The sequence below is a fragment of the Oncorhynchus keta genome, chromosome 28 (assembly GCF_023373465.1).
Source record: "Oncorhynchus keta strain PuntledgeMale-10-30-2019 chromosome 28, Oket_V2, whole genome shotgun sequence".
NCBI classification, from domain to species: domain Eukaryota; kingdom Metazoa; phylum Chordata; class Actinopteri; order Salmoniformes; family Salmonidae; genus Oncorhynchus; species Oncorhynchus keta.
The window spans coordinates 12,708,203-12,726,208 of record NC_068448.1 but is presented as its reverse complement, the minus strand read 5'-3'; the positions used below and the strand labels follow the sequence as shown (position 1 = coordinate 12,726,208).

The 18,006-nt window shown below is 47.4% G+C and overlaps 1 protein-coding gene across 1 annotated transcript in view; it reads left to right on the top strand.

Moving 5' to 3' along the window:
• Positions 1–770: 770 nt before the first annotated feature.
• Positions 771–18,006, top strand: part of LOC118372730 (voltage-dependent L-type calcium channel subunit beta-4-like) — a 50,632-nt gene continuing 33,396 nt past the window's right edge. The window contains exon 1 of the mRNA XM_052484826.1: positions 771–915. The gene's annotated coding sequence lies outside the window, so the exon portion shown is untranslated. The remainder of the gene's footprint in view (positions 916–18,006) is intronic.

The following is an 18,006-nucleotide window of genomic DNA, read 5'->3' as shown; positions in this document are numbered from 1 at the left end:
CCTCCTACTACAGTCCTATCTCACACACATACACTTTCACGCCCATGAAAGGTTCTAGAATTAGGCAGGGCCATGACTACACCGGTGAGAGGAACCAATTAAGTTCCTGACTAGCAACAGAGATGTATTGGCTGTCTAGATGTGTAAGGAGTCCACTCCGCCCAGTCGGAGGTTATAAATATATGTGCTTGTGTAATCATGTCTTGTCTTTGTAGCTGTATGACCCAGTTGGTGAATAAACTTGGTTTGAGCTTTTTCTAGTCGTCTGTTTGAGTTATTACTTTGTTTGTTCAGAACATAGCAGTGGCAAATAATAGTTGTTTGAGAATGCACCTCCCTCACTAACAGTTCTAACTGTACGGTTCTCTCATTAAACAACACTGTAATGAACTCTGATTATCTTACAGTAACAAATGATCTGAATATACATTTTAAAAAATTCTACTAAAATGATAGAATGAGAATAGAAATGCCTTTCTATTAGTGCCACACAATGTGTCATTACTGTAACAAAACTAAATATGGCCTATTGAACTGCTCCATTCCTCTTTACATGTTCAATGTTGAGAAGCTGCAGAGTCTCAGGGTGACTAAGAATATAACAGTACAGGTAGTGATAGAGGTAAAAGAATGACGATGAAGAAGAAGAGAGACGGGGATAAAGGAACAAAAGAGTGTAAGATAGGATGGAAAGAAAGGAGCCCTAATGACGTGGCAAAGGGTTGTGTCTTGGAGAGAGACAGAGAGAGAGGGAGGAGGGGGAAGAGAGAGAGAAAGAGGGATAGACTGCTCCCAAGCACGGTACAGCACACTTCACCGCTACCCTAGAGAGAGAACACCATGACTGAGTAGCAGCGCGCGAGAGAGAGAGAAAGAGAACGAGGGAGAGAGCACTCTCTTCCTACCTTCAACTGAGTAAGTACCCACCCTATTCGACATCGCTTTCTCTCTCAAGACTATTCAGCTGCTTCTCTTCCACTCTATTATCTCTGGTCATTCATTCTGCAGAGAACAGTACATTCATATTGTTTGTTTTATCTTGATTTGTTCTTATATTTAAACTTGGGAGTATTTTCTTCTTTCTTTATCAAGATTATACCCATCAAAATCTGAAAATAGTTGATCTACCAGTACATCGAGATGAAAATAGAATCTTATCACCTTCCTACATCGGCCACCACTTCTGTTAACATGTTTAGCAGTCTGGGGCAATCTCCTGGGTAGCGGCTTTAGGAATGTGGTGGTGTGGTGATAAGGGGTGCAACTGTGCATGTTAAGCAATATAACATCTGATTGAATATTTCATTGTTCCTTCACTCAAGCTTACAGACAGTAGTATCAGTCTGATGTCCAGTGACATGGCTCTTGCTACATTGCTGATATTGCTGGTGAATGGTCCTGGTGTATTCTGGGATATTAGTTGCAGAATATGGGGTGGGTTAGTGCTGTTCTGTTCAGTTGCTGAGGAGAGGCAGGGCAGGTGTGGAGAAGAAGCTTTGCTGAGGGGCGCACAGTATACTGGCTGGTATATCATGCTTTCTCCTCTCTGTGCTGCATGCATGTGTGTGTGTGTGTGTGTGTGTGTGTGTGTGTGTGTGTGTGTGTGTGTGTGTGTGTGTGTGTGTGTGTGTGTGTGTGTGTGTGTGTGCACACTGAGCACATGTGTGTGGCATGTCAGTGTGTGTGTCCTCTGTGTGTGTGGCATACACTCATTGTGTGTGTGCGCTCAGTGTGTGTGTGTGCTCAGTGTGTGTGTGCTCAGGTTGTCTGTGGTCAGTATGTGTGTGAGTGTGCTGTGCGTGGGGGGACGGAGTGCATTTGGGACTGCTAGGCTTCCTGTGTGGGGTCAATTAAGTACTGCATGAGACAGATCACTAAAAGCCTGTCCCGTGAGGAGTGCTTTGTGTGTGTAAGTGTGTGTGTATGTGTGTGTGCATGTTTGCTTATGTGTGTGTGTGCACGTGTGTGTATGTATTTTGTGTGTATGTTTGCATTGGTGTTTGCGTACTGCGTGTGTGCCCGTGTGTTTGTGTGTGAGTACTGGTGTGTCAGTGTGCAATGCTTTGATTAAATTTGATGAACTAGCACAGTTCCTGTCTCTCGCTGCCTCTTTCCTGTCTCAAGAAAGAGGCTCTCTAGTCACTCTTCAGGTCATTTTCTAATGGAATACTTAATGGAAATATAATGGAAATGTGTTTCGTCTATAAAGCTGGTTACACTTTATCTTAACTTTTATGAATAAGCCATTATACCAGCTTATAAATGTTTTTAAATCCTTTATATGCCTAATTTTGAAACATTATAAAGGCTCATACATGCTTATAACAAGTTAGAAAGCATTATACAGGCCTCCCGGGTGGTGCAGTGGTTAAGGGCGCTGTACTGCAGCGCCAGCTGTGCCATCAGAGACTCTGGGTTCGCGCCTAGGCTCTCTCGGAGATCCGTGGGGCGACGCACAATTGGCCTAGCGTCGTCCGGGTTAGGGATGGCTTGGCCGGTAGGCATATCCTTGTCTCATCGCGCACCAGCGACTCCTGTGGCAGGCCGGGCGCAGTGCACGCTAACCAAGGTTGTCAGGTGCACGGTGTTTCCTCCGACACATTGGTGTGGCTGGCTTCCGGGATGGATGCGCGCTGTGTTAAGAAGCAGTGCGGCTTGGTTGGGTTGTGTATCGGAGGACGCATGACTTTCAACCTTCGTCTCTCCCGAGCCCGTACGGGAGTTGTAGCGATGAGACAATTGGATACCACGAAATTGGGGAGAAAAAGGGGTAAAATTCCCCAAAAAAGAAAAGAGAGAAAAAAAAGAAAGCATTATACATGCAGGCTTTAACCTGTGTTACCCTGTTGGTTTGCAGGGCATATCTGGGATATCGCTCAACCCTATATTTTACATCACCAATTCACCAAGCTGAATGACATAACCAGTTCCCCCATTACTAGAACCTCCATCCACTGACAGGTTCTCCAGGGCTGGAACCTCCATCCACTGACAGGTTCTCCAGGGTTAGAACCTCCATCCACTGACAGGTTCTCCAGGGTTAGAACCTCCATCCACTGACAGGTTCTCCAGGTTTAGAACCTCCATCCACTGACAGGTTCCCCAGGTTTAGAACCTCCATCCACTGACAGGTTCCCCAGGTTTAGAACCTCCATCCACTAACAGGTTCTCCAGGGCTGGAAACTCCATCCACTGACAGGTTCTCCAGGGCTGGAACCTCCATCCACTGACAGGTTTCTCCAGGGTTAGAACCTCCATCCACTGACAGGTTCTCCAGGGCTGGAACCTCCATCCACTGACAGGTTCTCCAAGGTTAGAACCTCCATCCACTGACAGGTTCTCCAGGGCTGGAACCTCCATCCACTGACAGGTTCTCCAGGGCTGGAACCTCCATCCACTGACAGGTTCTCCAGGGTTAGAACCTCCATCCACTGACAGGTTCTCCAGGGTTAGAACCTCCATCCACTGACAGGTTCTCCAGGGTTAGAACCTCCATCCACTGACAGGTTCCCCAGGGTTAGAACCTCCATCCACTGACAGGTTCTCCAGGGTTAGAACCTCCATCTACTGACAGGTTCTCCAGGGCTGGAACCTCCATCCACTGACAGGTTCTCCAGGGCTGGAACCTCCATCCACTGACAGGTTCTCCAGGGTTAGAACCTCCATCCACTGACAGGTTCTCCAGGGTTAGAACCTCCATCCACTGACAGGTTCCCCAGGTTTAGAACCTCCATCCACTGACAGGTTCCCCAGGTTTAGAACCTCCATCCACTGACATGTTCCCCAGGTTTAGAACCTCCATCCACTAACAGGTTCTCCAGGGCTGGAACCTCCATCCACTGACAGGTTCTCCAGGGCTGGAACCTCCATCCACTGACAGGTTTCTCCAGGGTTAGAACCTCCATCCACTGACAGGTTTCTCCAGGGTTAGAACCTCCATCCACTGACAGGTTCTCCAGGGTTAGAACCTCCATCCACTGACAGGTTCCCCAGGTTTAGAACCTCCATCCACTAACAGGTTCTCCAGGGCTGGAACCTCCATCCACTGACAGGTTCCCCAGGGCTAGAACATACATCCACTGACAGGTTCTCCAGGGTTAGAACCTCCATCCACTCACAGCTTCCCCAGGGTTAAAAACCCCATCCACTGACAGGTTCTCCAGGGTTAGAACCTCCATCTACTGACAGGTTCTCCAGGGCTGGAACCTCCATCCACTGACATGTTTCCCAGGGCTAGAATCGTCATGCCAACTACACTCATAGCTGAGTGCCATTCATTCAGTATTAACCTTATCCACAATAATATTAGATAAAGGATACGATTTGAAAGATTTTTTTAGAGGGGAACAATATACAGGACCAGTTTTTGACTAGTTTTTACATTGTAGAATAATAGTGAAGACATCAAAACTATGAAATAACACATATGGAATCATGTAGTAACCAAAAATGTGTTAAACAAATCTAAATATATTTTATATTTGAGATTCTACAAAGTACCCACCGTTGGTCTTGATGACAGCTTTGCACACTCTTGGCATTCTCTCATCCTGGAATGCATTTCAATTAACAGGTGTGCCCTGTTTAAAAGTTAATTTGTGGAATTTCTTTCCTTCTTAATGCATTTGAGCCAATCAGTTGTGTTGTGACAAGGTAGGGGTGGTATACAGAAGAAAGCCCTATTTGGTAAACAACCAAGTCCATATTATGTCAAGAACAGCTCAAATAAGCAAAGAGAAAACACAGTCCATCATTACTTTAAGACATAAAGATCAGTCAATCCGGAAAATGTCAAGAACTTTGAAAGTTTCTTCAAGTGCAGTCGCAAAAACCATCAAGCACTGTGATGAAACTGGCTCTTATGAGGCCACAGGAAAGGAAGACCCAGAGTTACCTCTGATGCGGAGGATAAGTTAATTAGAGTTAATTGCTCCTCAGATTGCAGGCCAAATAAATGCTTCACAGAGTTCAAGTAACAGACAGAGGAGACTGCGTGAATCAGACCCTTATGGTTGAAATATTGCAAAGAGGCCACTACTAAAGGACACCAAGCATTATACATGCAGGCTTTAACACCGTGAAGCATGGAGGAGGATGTGTAATGGTGTGGGGGTGCTTTGCTAGTGACACTGTCTGTGATTTATTTAGAATTGAAGGCACTCTTAACCAGCATGGCTAACACAGCATTCTGCAGCGATACGCCATCACATCTGGTTTGCACTTAGTGGGACTATCATTTGTTTTTCCAAAAGGACAATGACCCAACACACATCCAGGCTGTTTAAGGGCTATTTGACCAAGAAGGAGAGTGATGTAGTGCTCCATCAGATGACCTGGCTTCCACAATTACCCAACCTCAAACCAATTGAGATGATTTGGGATGAGTTGGACTGCAGAGTGAAGGAAAAAGCAGCCAACAAGTGCTCAGCATATGTGGGACCTCCTTCAAGACTGTTGGAAAGGCATTCCTCATGAAGCAGTGTTTGGTGATGTATTGCCATACAGGATGCAGGCAGCACAGTGCTGTGGGTCTAGGTACATGGCTGATATGGGTCTATCTAAGATGTAATTATAATAAGAACAGTGCAGGAAGCACAGTGCTGTGGGTCTAGGTACATGGCTGATATGGGTCTATCTAAGATGTAATTATAATAAGAACAGTGCAGGAAGCACAGTGCTGTGGGTCTAGGTACATGGCTGATATGAGTCTATCTAAGATGTAATTATAATAAGAACAGTGCAGGAAGCACAGTGCTGTGGGTCTAGGGTCTGGGTCTATCTAAGATGTAATTATAATAAGAACAGTGCAGGAAGCACAGTGCTGTGGGTCTAGGTACATGGCTGATATGAGTCTATCAAGATGTAATTATAATAAGAACAGTGCATGCTGTGGGTCTAGGTACATGGCTGATAGATGATGTAATTATAATAAGAACAGTGCAGGAAGCACAGTGCTGTGGGTCTAGGTACATGGCTTATATGGGTCTATCTAAGATGTAATTATAATAAGAACAGTGCAGGAAGCACAGTGCTGTGGGTCTAGGTACATGGCTGATATGAGTCTATCTAAGATGTAATTATAATAAGAACAGTGCAGGAAGCACAGTGCTGTGGGTCTAGGTACATGGCTGATATGGGACTATCTAAGATGTAATTATAATAAGAACAGTGCAGGAAGCACAGTGCTGTGGGTCTAGGTACATGGCTGATATGGGACTATCTAAGATGTAATTATAATAAGAACAGAGCAGGAAGCACAGTGCTGTGGGTCTAGGTACATGGCTGATATGGGTCTATCTAAGATGTAATTATAATATGAAGGGTGCAGGCAGCACGGTACTGTACTGTAGCTACACATCATGGCTGTATATGGGATAGCTCCAGTAGATTCTCAGTAGAGATACTTTGAAGCAGCAGATTGGTTGAGTCCGGTGGAGGGGATAGGCCCTCAGCCAGCCAGCATAGTGGATGAAAACTAGGTTTGAAATGGCACCGTAGTCCTCTACTTTTAACCAGAATATTCCCTATATAGTGACAAAAGTAGTGCACAACATAGGAAAACCCTGGTCAAAAGTAGTGCACAACATAGGAAAACCCTGGTCAAAAGTAGTGCACTACATAGGAAAACCCTGGTCAAAAGTAGTGCACTACATAGGAAAACCCTGGTCAAAAGTAGTGCACAACATAGGAAAACCCTGGTCAAAAGTAGTGCACAACATAGGAAAACCCTGGTCAAAAGTAGTGCACTACATAGGAAAACCCTGGTCAAAAGTAGTGCACAACATAGGAAAACCCTGGTCAAAAGTAGTGCACAACATAGGAAACCCCTGGTCAAAAGTAGTGCACAACATAGGAAACCCCTGGTCAAAAGTAGTGCACAACATAGGAAAACCCTGGTCAAAAGTAGTGCACAACATAGGAAAACCCTGGTCAAAAGTAGTGCACTACATAGGAAACCCCTGGTCAAAAGTAGTGCACAACATAGGAAAACCCTGGTCAAAAGTAGTGCACTACATAGGAAAACCCTGGTCAAAAGTAGTGCACAACATAGGAAAACCCTGGTCAAAAGTAGTGCACAACATAGGAAAACCCTGGTCAAAAGTAGTGCACTACATAGGAAAACCCTGGTCAAAAGTAGTGCACTACATAGGAAAACCCTGGTCAAAAGTAGTGCACAACATAGGAAAACCCTGGTCAAAAGTAGTGCACAACATAGGAAAATCCCTGGTCAAAAGTAGTGCACAACATAGGAAAACCCTGGTCAAAGTAGTGCACTACATAGGAAAACCCTGGTCAAAAGTAGTGCACTACATAGGAAAACCCTGGTCAAAAGTAGTGCACAACATAGGAAAACCCTGGTCAAAAGTAGTGCACAACATAGGAAAACCCTGGTCAAAAGTAGTGCACAACATAGGAAACCCCTGGTCAAAAGTAGTGCACAACATAGGAAAACCCTGGTCAAAAGTAGTGCACTACATAGGAAAACCCTGGTCAAAAGTAGTGCACTACATAGGAAAACCCTGGTCAAAAGTAGTGCACAACATAGGAAAACCCTGGTCAAAAGTAGTGCACTACATAGGAAAACCCTGGTCAAAAGTAGAAACACGATATAGGTCAAAGGCGGTGCACTGCAATATTTAAGGGATTCCATTTCAGAGGTAACCATAGAGATCAGTCCTCCATTCCCATCTCTTTTCTGACTCCATATCTTTCTCCTCCTGCTCCTTCTGCTGTAATGTATTCCTCTGTCTATGTAGCGTATATATCTGTCTATGTAGTGAATGTCTCTGTCTATGTAACGTATTCCTCTGTCTATGTAGCATATTCCTCTGTCTATGTAGTGAATGTCTCTGTCTATGTAGCGTATTCCTCTGTCTATGTAGCGTATATATCTGTCTATGTAGTGAATGTCTCTGTCTATGTAACGTATTCCTCTGTCTATGTAGCATATTCCTCTGTCTATGTAGTGAATGTCTCTGTCTATGTAGCGTATTCCTCTGTCTATGTAGCATATTCCTCTGTCTATGTAGTGAATGTCTCTGTCTATGTAGCGTATTCCTCTGTCTATGTAGCGTATATATCTGTCTATGTAGTGAATGTCTCTGTCTATGTAACGTATTCCTCTGTCTATTCAGCGTATATATATCTGTCTATGTAATGTATTCCTCTGTCTATGTAGCGTATATATCTGTCTATGTAGCGTATTCCTCTGTCTATGTAGCATATTCCTCTGTCTATGTAGCGTATTCCTCTGTCTATGTAGCATATTCCTCTGTCTATGTAGTGTATTCCTCTGTCTATGTAGCATATTCCTCTGTCTATGTAGCGTATTCCTCTGTCTATGTAGCATATTCCTCTGTCTATGTAGCGTATTCCTCTGTCTATGTAGCATATTCCTCTGTCTATGTAGCGTATTCCTCTGTCTATGTAGCATATTCCTCTGTCTATGTAGCGTATTCCTCTGTCTATGTAGCCTCTGTCTATGTAGCGTATTCCTCTGTCTATGTAGCGTATATATCTGTCTATGTAGCGTATTCCTCTGTCTATGTAGCGTATATATCTGTCTATGTAGCGTTTCCTCTGTCTATGTAGCGTATTCCTCTGTCTATGTAGCGTATTCCTCTGTCTATGTAGCGTATTCCTCTGTCTATGTAGTGTATTCCTCTGTCTATGTAGCGTATATATCTGTCTATGTAGCGTATTCCTCTGTCTATGTAGCGTATTCCTCTGTCTATGTAGCGTATTCCTCTGTCTATGTAGCGTATTCCTCTGTCTATGTAGCGTATATATCTGTCTATGTAGCGTATTCCTCTGTCTATGTAGCGTATTCCTCTGTCTATGTAGCGTATTCCTCTGTCTATGTAGCGTATATATCTGTCTATGTAGCGTATTCCTCTGTCTATGTAGCGTATATATCTGTCTATGTAGCGTATTCCTCTGTCTATGTAGCGTATATATCTGCGTCTATGTATTCCTCTGTCTATGTAGCGTATTCCTCTGTCTATGTAGCGTATTCCTCTGTCTATGTAGCGTATATCCTCTGTCTATGTAGCGTCTATGTAGTGAATGTCTCTGTCTATGTAGCGTATTCCTCTGTCTATGTAGCGTATTCCTCTGTCTATGTAGCATATTCCTCTGTCTATGTAGCGTATTCCTCTGTCTATGTAGCGTATATATCTGTCTATGTAGCGTATATATCTGTCTATGTAGCGTATTCCTCTGTCTATGTAGCGTATTCCTCTGTCTATGTAGCGTATATATCTGTCTATGTAGCGTATATATCTGTCTATGTAGCGTATTCCTCTGTCTATGTAGCGTATATATCTGTCTATGTAGCGTATATATCTGTCTATGTAGTGTATTCCTCTGTCTATGTAGCCTATTCCTCTGTCTATGTAGCGTATTCCTCTGTCTATGTAGCGTATATATCTGTCTATGTAGCGTATTCCTCTGTCTATGTAGCGTATATATCTGTCTATGTAGCGTATTCCTCTGTCTATGTAGCGTATTCCTCTGTCTATGTAGCCTATTCCTCTGTCTATGTAGCCTATTCCTCTGTCTATGTAGTGTATTCCTCTGTCTATGTAGCGTATTCCTCTGTCTATGTAGCCTATTCCTCTGTCTATGTAGCGTATTCCTCTGTCTATGTAGTGTATTCCTCTGTCTATGTAGCGTATTCCTGTCTATGATCATTCCTCTGTCTATGTAGCGTATATATCTGTCTATGTAGCGTATTCCTCTGTCTATGTAGCGTATTCCTCTGTCTATGTAGCCTATTCCTCTGTCTATGTAGCCTATTCCTCTGTCTATGTAGCGTATTCCTCTGTCTATGTAGCCTATTCCTCTGTCTATGTGTCTATGTAGTGTATTCATTCTGTCTATGTAGCGTATTCCTCTGTCTATGTAGTGTATCTGTCTATGTAGCGTATATATCCCTATGTACTATTCCTCTGTCTATGTAGTGTATATATCTGTCTATGTAGCGCCTCTGTCTATGACCATTCAATGCTGGTCTGACCATCACGAAGATTGTCTTGAATGTTCTGAGGTAGCCTCAGAGAATAAAATTGATTTATACGCTGATACTGTGAGTGAGTTTCTAAGGAAGTGCATAGGAGATGTTGTACCCACTGTGACTATAAAACAAGCAAAATGTCAGTATAGAGACAAAGGGGAGTCGAAATTCAACGGCTTAGACACGAGACATATGTGGCAGGGTCTACAGACAACTCAGTAGTGTGAAGTAGTGTAATGAGCTCATAAAAGATGGAAGGAACAAATCACATACAGGTCTTTGGAGTGAAGGCAACTGTCCTAATGACTAACTGGCTGTGATCATCTCTGTACAGTGTAGTGTTCACAGATACTGTCTGATGGTATATCTGGCTTCAATGAATTTGAATGGTCAAAGACATGAGCTCATAGAAGACAGGAGGAACAGGTGGAATCACACCCAGGCCAGGGTTGTGGACTGGAGTGGAGGAACAGGTGGAATCACACCCAGGCCAGGGTTGTGGACTGGAGTGGAGGAACAGGTGGAATCACACCCAGGCCAGGGTTGTGGACTGGAGTGGAGGAACAGGTGGAATCACACCCAGGCCAGGGTTGTGGACTGGAGTGGAGGAACAGGTGGAATCACACCCAGGCCAGGGTTGTGGACTAGAGTGGAGGAACAGGTGGAATCACACCCAGACCAGGGTTGTGGACTGGAGTGGAGGAACAGGTGGAATCACACCCAGGCCAGGGTTGTGGACTGGAGTGGAGGAACAGGTGGAATCACACCCAGGCCAGGGTTGTGGACTAGAGTGGAGGAACAGGTGGAATCACACCCAGGCCAGGGTTGTGGACTAGAGTGGAGGAACAGGTGGAATCACACCCAGGCCAGGGTTGTGGACTAGAGTGGAGGAACAGGTGGAATCACACCCAGGCCAGGGTTGTGGACTAGAGTGGAGGAACAGGTGGAATCACACCCAGGCCAGGGTTGTGGACTAGAGTGGAGGAACAGGTGGAATCACACCCAGGCCAGGGTTGTGGACTAGAGTGGAGGAACAGGTGGAATCACACCCAGGCCAGGGTTGTGGACTGGAGTGGAGGAACAGGTGGAATCACACCCAGGCCAGGGTTGTGGACTGGAGTGGAGGAACAGGTGGAATCACACCCAGGCCAGGGTTGTGGACTAGAGTGGAGGAACAGGTGGAATCACACCCAGGCCAGGGTTGTGGACTAGAGTGGAGGAACAGGTGGAATCACACCCAGGCCAGGGTTGTGGACTGGAGTGGAGGAACAGGTGGAATCACACCCAGACCAGGGTTGTGGACTAGAGTGGAGGAACAGGTGGAATCACACCCAGGCCAGGGTTGTGGACTGGAGTGGAGGAACAGGTGGAATCACACCCAGACCAGGGTTGTGGACTAGAGTGGAGGAACAGGTGGAATCACACCCAGGCCAGGGTTGTGGACTAGAGTGGAGGAACAGGTGGAATCACACCCAGGCCAGGGTTGTGGACTAGAGTGGAGGAACAGGTGGAATCACACCCAGGCCAGGGTTGTGGACTAGAGTGGAGGAACAGGTGGAATCACACCCAGGCCAGGGTTGTGGACTAGAGTGGAGGAACAGGTGGAATCACACCCAGGCCAGGGTTGTGGACTAGAGTGGAGGAACAGGTGGAATCACACCCAGGCCAGGGTTGTGGACTAGAGTGGAGGAACAGGTGGAATCACACCCAGGCCAGGGTTGTGGACTAGAGTGGAGGAACAGGTGGAATCACACCCAGGCCAGGGTTGTGGACTAGAGTGGAGGAACAGGTGGAATCACACCCAGACCAGGGTTGTGGACTAGAGTGGAGGAACAGGTGGAATCACACCCAGGCCAGGGTTGTGGACTAGAGTGGAGGAACAGGTGGAATCACACCCAGACCAGGGTTGTGGACTAGAGTGGAGGAACCACACCCAGGGGGTTGTGGACTAGAGTGGAGGAACAGGTGGAATCACACCCAGGCCAGGGTTGTGGACTAGAGTGGAGGAACAGGTGGAATCACACCCAGGCCAGGGTTGTGGACTAGAGTGGAGGAACAGGTGGAATCACACCCAGACCAGGGTTGTGGACTAGAGTGGAGGAACAGGTGGAATCACACCCAGGCCAGGGTTGTGGACTAGAGTGGAGGAACAGGTGGAATCACACCCAGGCCAGGGTTGTGGACTAGAGTGGAGGAACAGGTGGAATCACACCCAGACCAGGGTTGTGGACTAGAGTGGAGGAACAGGTGGAATCACACCCAGGCCAGGGTTGTGGACTAGAGTGGAGGAACAGGTGGAATCACACCCAGACCAGGGTTGTGGACTAGAGTGGAGGAACAGGTGGAATCACACCCAGACCAGGGTTGTGGACTAGAGTGGAGGAACAGGTGGAATCACACCCAGACCAGGGTTGTGGACTAGAGTGGAGGCAACTGCCATAATGACTTCACATGATCTGATCTTTTTGGTCAGTAGGTCTGCAGCTACAGTGTCCACTGTCTGATCAAATATCTGGTTTCAGTGGATTTGGTATAGTTGTGTGGAGTCGTCCAATTCCACTATGCTCTCTCTCTCAAGCGATTTCTACAATACGCAGTGAACTTTGACAACCCTCAGTCCCAGCCATCCTTCTAGAATCCCTCCACCCCCACCTACCCTCCTATCCACCCAGCTTCCAAGGATTGTCATGGGTGTTCAGATATGCGCGGTACCAGGGAGAAGAGAGGAGGAGAGGAAGGAGAATGGAGGGAGGCTATATTTAGAAAAACCAACTCACAGCAAAAAAAAATATGCCGTTTTCGTTTTCAGTTCAATCTCCAGTCCTTCGGCTGCTGTCCACTCTCTCCTTTTTACTTCTCTCTGTGTCTCTCTCTCCCCTTCTCTACCTCTCTCTTCCCTTCCCTTCTCTCTCTCTCTCTCTCTCTCTCTCTCTCTCTCTCTCTCTCTCTCTCTCTCTCTCTCTCTCTCTCTCTCTATCTCTCTCTCTCTCTCTCTCTCTCTCTCTCTCTCTCTCTCTCTCTCTCTCTCTCTCTCTCTCTCTCTCTCTCTCACTCTCTCTCTTTTCTCTCAATCCCACCACTCTCCCTGCTTCCTCTCTGTTTCTTTCTCTCTCTCTCTCTCCCCCTCTCTCTCTCTCTCTCTCGCTTTCTCTCCATCCCACCACTCTCCCTGCTTCCTCTCTCTGTTTCTCTGTTTCTCTGTTTCTCCCCCTCTCTCTCTCTCTCCCCTCTCTCTCTCTCTCTCTCTCTCTCTCCCCTTCTCTCTCTCCATCCCACCACTCTCCCTGCTTCCTCCCTCCATCCTTTTTCTCTCTCTCTCCCTCTCTCTCTCTCTCTATTTCTCTCCATCCCGCCAATCTCCATGCCACCTCACTCCCTCCTTTTTCACTCTGTTTTTCCCTCATTCGCTATTTTTCTTCTTCTCTCATTCCCCTCCCTCTGAGTGAGTTAGAACTCCTCTGAGTGCGTTAGAACTCCTCTGAGTGCGTTAGAACTCCTCTGAGTGAGTTAGAACTCCTCTGAGTGCGTTAGAACTCCTCTGAGTGAGTTAGAACTCCTCTGAGTGAGTTAGAACTCCTCTGAGTGCGTTAGAACTCCTCTGAGTGAGTTAGAACTCCTCTGAGTGAGTTAGAACTCCTCTGAGTGCGTTAGAACTCCTCTGAGTGAGTTAGAACTCCTCTGAGTGCGTTAGAACTCCTCTGAGTGCGTTAGAACTCCTCTGCGCTTCAGTAGCTCTTCCAGCACAACACTAATGATGCAAATAGTCATCCCAGCTTCTCTGTTCTAAGACCAAGGCTTTTGAAGGAGCTTGCTGTTCTTTACTAATATGTGTGTGTGTGTGTGTGTGTGTGTGTGTGTGTGTGTGTGTGTGTGTGTGTGTGTGTGTGTGTGTGTGTGTGTGTGTGTGTGTGTGTGTGTGTGTGTGTGTGTGTGTGTGTGTGTGTGTGTGTGTGTGTGTGTGTGTGTGTGTGTGTGTGCGTGCGCGCGTGCGTGTGTGTGTGTCCTCGGCGTGCATATGTGTGTGTGTGTGTTTGAATGCAACACATAAAAATATAGCTCTGAGACATTTCAGCTGAAAGTGGTTGATGGGCTGAGTGCACTTTATTCTTAAGCAGCCAGAGTTGAATGAGAGGGAGAGTGGGCAGGGTTAATGGCCCATCTAAAGTAGGGTCCTCAGTGCCTGGGGCAGCCTTAGTGGGATAGCTTACAGGATGAGATTTAGCCTCTCATAGAACTTGGTCAAGGCCAGGAACAACAGAGCTGGTGCGTTTGTTTGTGTGTGTGTTTGTCTGTGTGTTTGTCTGTGTGTGTGTTTGCGCTCGTGTGTCCGCACGCTTGTGTGCATTAGTGGGTGTGTACATGTGTACATGTAGTGGTAGTGGGTTTGCTTCACTTTGCTCTGCATTGCTCTGCTCTGCCTTGCTCTGCCTTGCATTGCTCTGCCTCGCTCTGCCTTGCATTTTTCTGCATTGCTCTGCTCTGCCTTGTGTTGCTCAGCCCTGCTCTTTCTTGCTCTGTTCTGTCTTGCTCTGCTCTGCTTTGCTCTGCTCTGTTCTGTCTTGCTCTGCTCTGCTTTGCTCTGCTCTGTTCTGTCTTGCTCTTTCTTGTGTTGCTCTGCTCTGCTTTGCTCTGCTCTGCCTTGTGTTGCTCTGCTCTGCTTTGCTCTGCTCTGCCTTGTGTTGCTCTGCTCTGCTTTGCTCTGCTCTGCCTTGTGTTGCTCTGCTCTGCTTTGCTCTGCTCTGCCTTGTGTTGCTCTGCTCTGCTTTGCTCTGCTCTGCCTTGTGTTGCTCTGCCTTTCTCTGCCTGGCTCTGCTCTGCCTTGCTCTGCTCTGCCTTGCTCTGCTCTGCCTTGCTCTGCTCTGCCTTGCTCTACTCTGTCTTGCGTTGCTCTGCCTTGCGTTGCTCTGCCTTGCGTTGCTCTGCCTTGCTCTGCTCTGCTCTGCTCTGCCTTGCTCTGCTCTGCCTTGCGTTGCTCTGCTCTGCCCTGCCTTGCATTGCTCTGCCTTGTGTTGCTCTGCTCTGCCTTGTGTTGCTCTGCTCTGCCTTGTGTTGCTCTGCTCTGCCTTGTGTTGCTCTGCTCTGCCTTGTGTTGCTCTGCTCTGCTTTGCTCTGCTCTGCCTTGTGTTGCTCTGCCTTTCTCTGCCTGGCTCTGCTCTGCCTTGCTCTGCTCTGCCTTGCTCTGCTCTGCCTTGCTCTGCTCTGCCTTGTGTTGCTCTGCCTTTCTCTGCCTGGCTCTGCTCTGCCTTGCTCTGCTCTGCCTTGCTCTGCTCTGCCTTGCTCTGCTCTGCCTTGCTCTGCTCTGCTTGCGTTGCTCTGCCTTGCGTTGCTCTGCCTTGCGTTGCTCTGCCTTGCTCTGCTCTGCCTTGCGTTGCTCTGCCTTGCGTTGCTCTGCTCTGCCTTGCATTGCTCTGCCTTGTGTTGCTCTGCTCTGCGTTGCTCTGCGTTGCTCTGCTCTGCGTTGCTCTGCCTTGTGTTGCTCTGCTCTGCTTTGCTCTGCTCTGCCTTGTGTTGCTCTGCCTTGCTCTGCTCTGCCTTGCTCTGTCTGCTGTGTTGCTCTGCTCTGCCTTGCTCTGCTCTGCCTTGTGTTGCTCTGCTCTGCTGTTGCTCTGCTCTGCTTTGCTCTGCCTTGTGCGCTCTGCCTTTCTCTGCCTGGCTCTGCTCTGCCTTGCTCTGCTCTGCCTTGCTCTGCTCTGCCTTGCTCTGCTCTGCCTTGCTCTGCTCTGCCTTGTGTTGCTCTTCCTTTCTCTGCCTGGCTCTGCTCTGCCTTGCTCTGCTCTGCCTTGCTCTGCTCTGCCTTGCTCTGCTCTGCCTTGCTCTTTGCTCTGCTCTTGCGTTGCTCTGCCTTGCGTTGCTCTGCCTTGCTCTGCTCTGCCTTGCGTTGCTCTGCCTTGCTCTGCTCTGCCTTGCGTTGCTCTGCTCTGCCTTGCTTTGCTCTGCCTTGCTTTGCTCTGCCCTGCCTTGCTCTGCCTTGCTCTGCTCTGCCTTGCGTTGCTCTGCTCTGCCTTGCGTTGCTCTGCCTTGCTCTGCTCTGCCTTGCGTTGCTCTGCTCTGCCTTGCATTGCTCTGCCTTGTGTTGCTGCCTCAGTTGACTCTGCTGCCCCATCTGCCTTGTGTTGCTCTGCCTTGCTCTGCTCTGCCTTGTGTTGCTCTGCCTTGCTCTGCTCTGCCTTGTGTTGGCATTGCTCTGCTCTGCCTTGTGTTGCTCTGCTCTGCCTTGTGTTGCTCTGCTCTGCCTTGTGTTGCTCTGCTCTGCCTTGTGTTGCTCTGCCTTGCTCTGCTCTGCCTTGCTCTGCTCTGCCTTGCGTTACTTTGCCTTGCGTGCTACCTCAGGGAGTGACACCGCTGCCCCATGCATATTCTGGGCTCGGCTGGGCCCGCACCCAAGGTTAAGAGAAAATGTAGGTTAGACTGGGCTTTCAAACCCTGGCGGGCAGCCAGTCCAGGAGATGGACAACTCCAGTTACAAAGCCAAAAGTCCTCAATGGCTGACCATGCGGCTACAGGAGTGCCATCTGGAATGGCGGATGAAGGCTGCAACTGATAACTGACAAAAATGTTTCCACCCACTCCGGTATCTCGCTCTGGATATGTAACATAAATGTACATCTCTCACTATACGATGATGCTGACTCATCCGCTGCATCTCTAAAGTTTAATGATGCTGACTCATCCCCTGCATCTCTATAGTCTCATGATGCTGACTCATCCACTGCAACTCTATAGTTCCATGATGCTGACTCATCCCCTGCATCTCTATAGCTCCATGATGCTGACTCACCCCCTGCATCTCTATAGCTCCATGATGCTGACTCACCCCCTGCATCTCTATAGCTCCATGATGCTGACTCATCCCCTGCATCTGTATATTTTCATGATGCTGACTCATCCACTGCAACTCTATAGTTCCATGATGCTGACTCATCCCCTGCATCTTTATAGCTCCATGATGCTGACTCACCCCCTGCATCTCTATAGCTCCATGATGCTGACTCACCCCCTGCATCTCTATAGCTCCATGATGCTGACTCATCCCCTGCATCTGTATATTTTCATGATGCTGACTCATCCCCTGCATCTGTATATTTTCATGATGCTGACTCATCCCCTGCAACTCTATAGCTCCATGATGCTGACTCACCCCCTGCATCTCTATATTTCCATGATGCTGACTCACCCCCTGCATCTCTATATTTCCATGATGCTGACTCATCCCCTGCATCTCTATAGCTCCATGATGCTGACTCACCCCCTGCATCTCTATAGCTCCATGATGCTGACTCATCCCCTGCATCTCTATAGTTCCATGATGCTGACTCACCCTCTGCATCTCTATAGCTCCATGATGCTGACTCATCCCTTGCATCTCTATAGTTCCATGATGCTGACTCACCCCCTGCATCTCTATAGCTCCATGCATCACCTCTTTGTCAGGAGAATGGTGCAGCACTGGGCATCCACACTGAAACCTGCCCTGCTTTCTGTCTGTGTCTGTGTCTTTGTCTGTGTCTGTGTCTGTGTCTGTGTCTGTGTCTGTGTCTGTGTCTGTAAGAGAGAGGATGCTGTCGCCGTAGTAGAATTGTAAATTCAGCACTTTGCAGATGAAGGATGGTGAACCACACAGCCAATTAGCAGAGCTATAAAGCAAATATATCATGGCTGTTATGGACTATAGTCTTCATCTCTCTGTTGGTCATTACTACATAACTATTATTTTGCTACATAACACCTAGCCCTCTTTGTTCAGTTATGGAGGTTCTGTGCCTAATGAATGAAGTTGGCCAATCTGAAACGATTCCCTATTCCATAGATAATGCTCCTTATTTCCTATATAGGGCACTACATTTAGTGCACTACAGTACACTATGGAAGGTATGCACTTCATGAGGAATAAGGCGCCATGTTAGGCTAAGCCACTATTTGCTCCCCCATGAATACCAACCACTCTCTGCTACTGGAGTTGGTTAGAGTTATCACATAGATAGTTATTACAT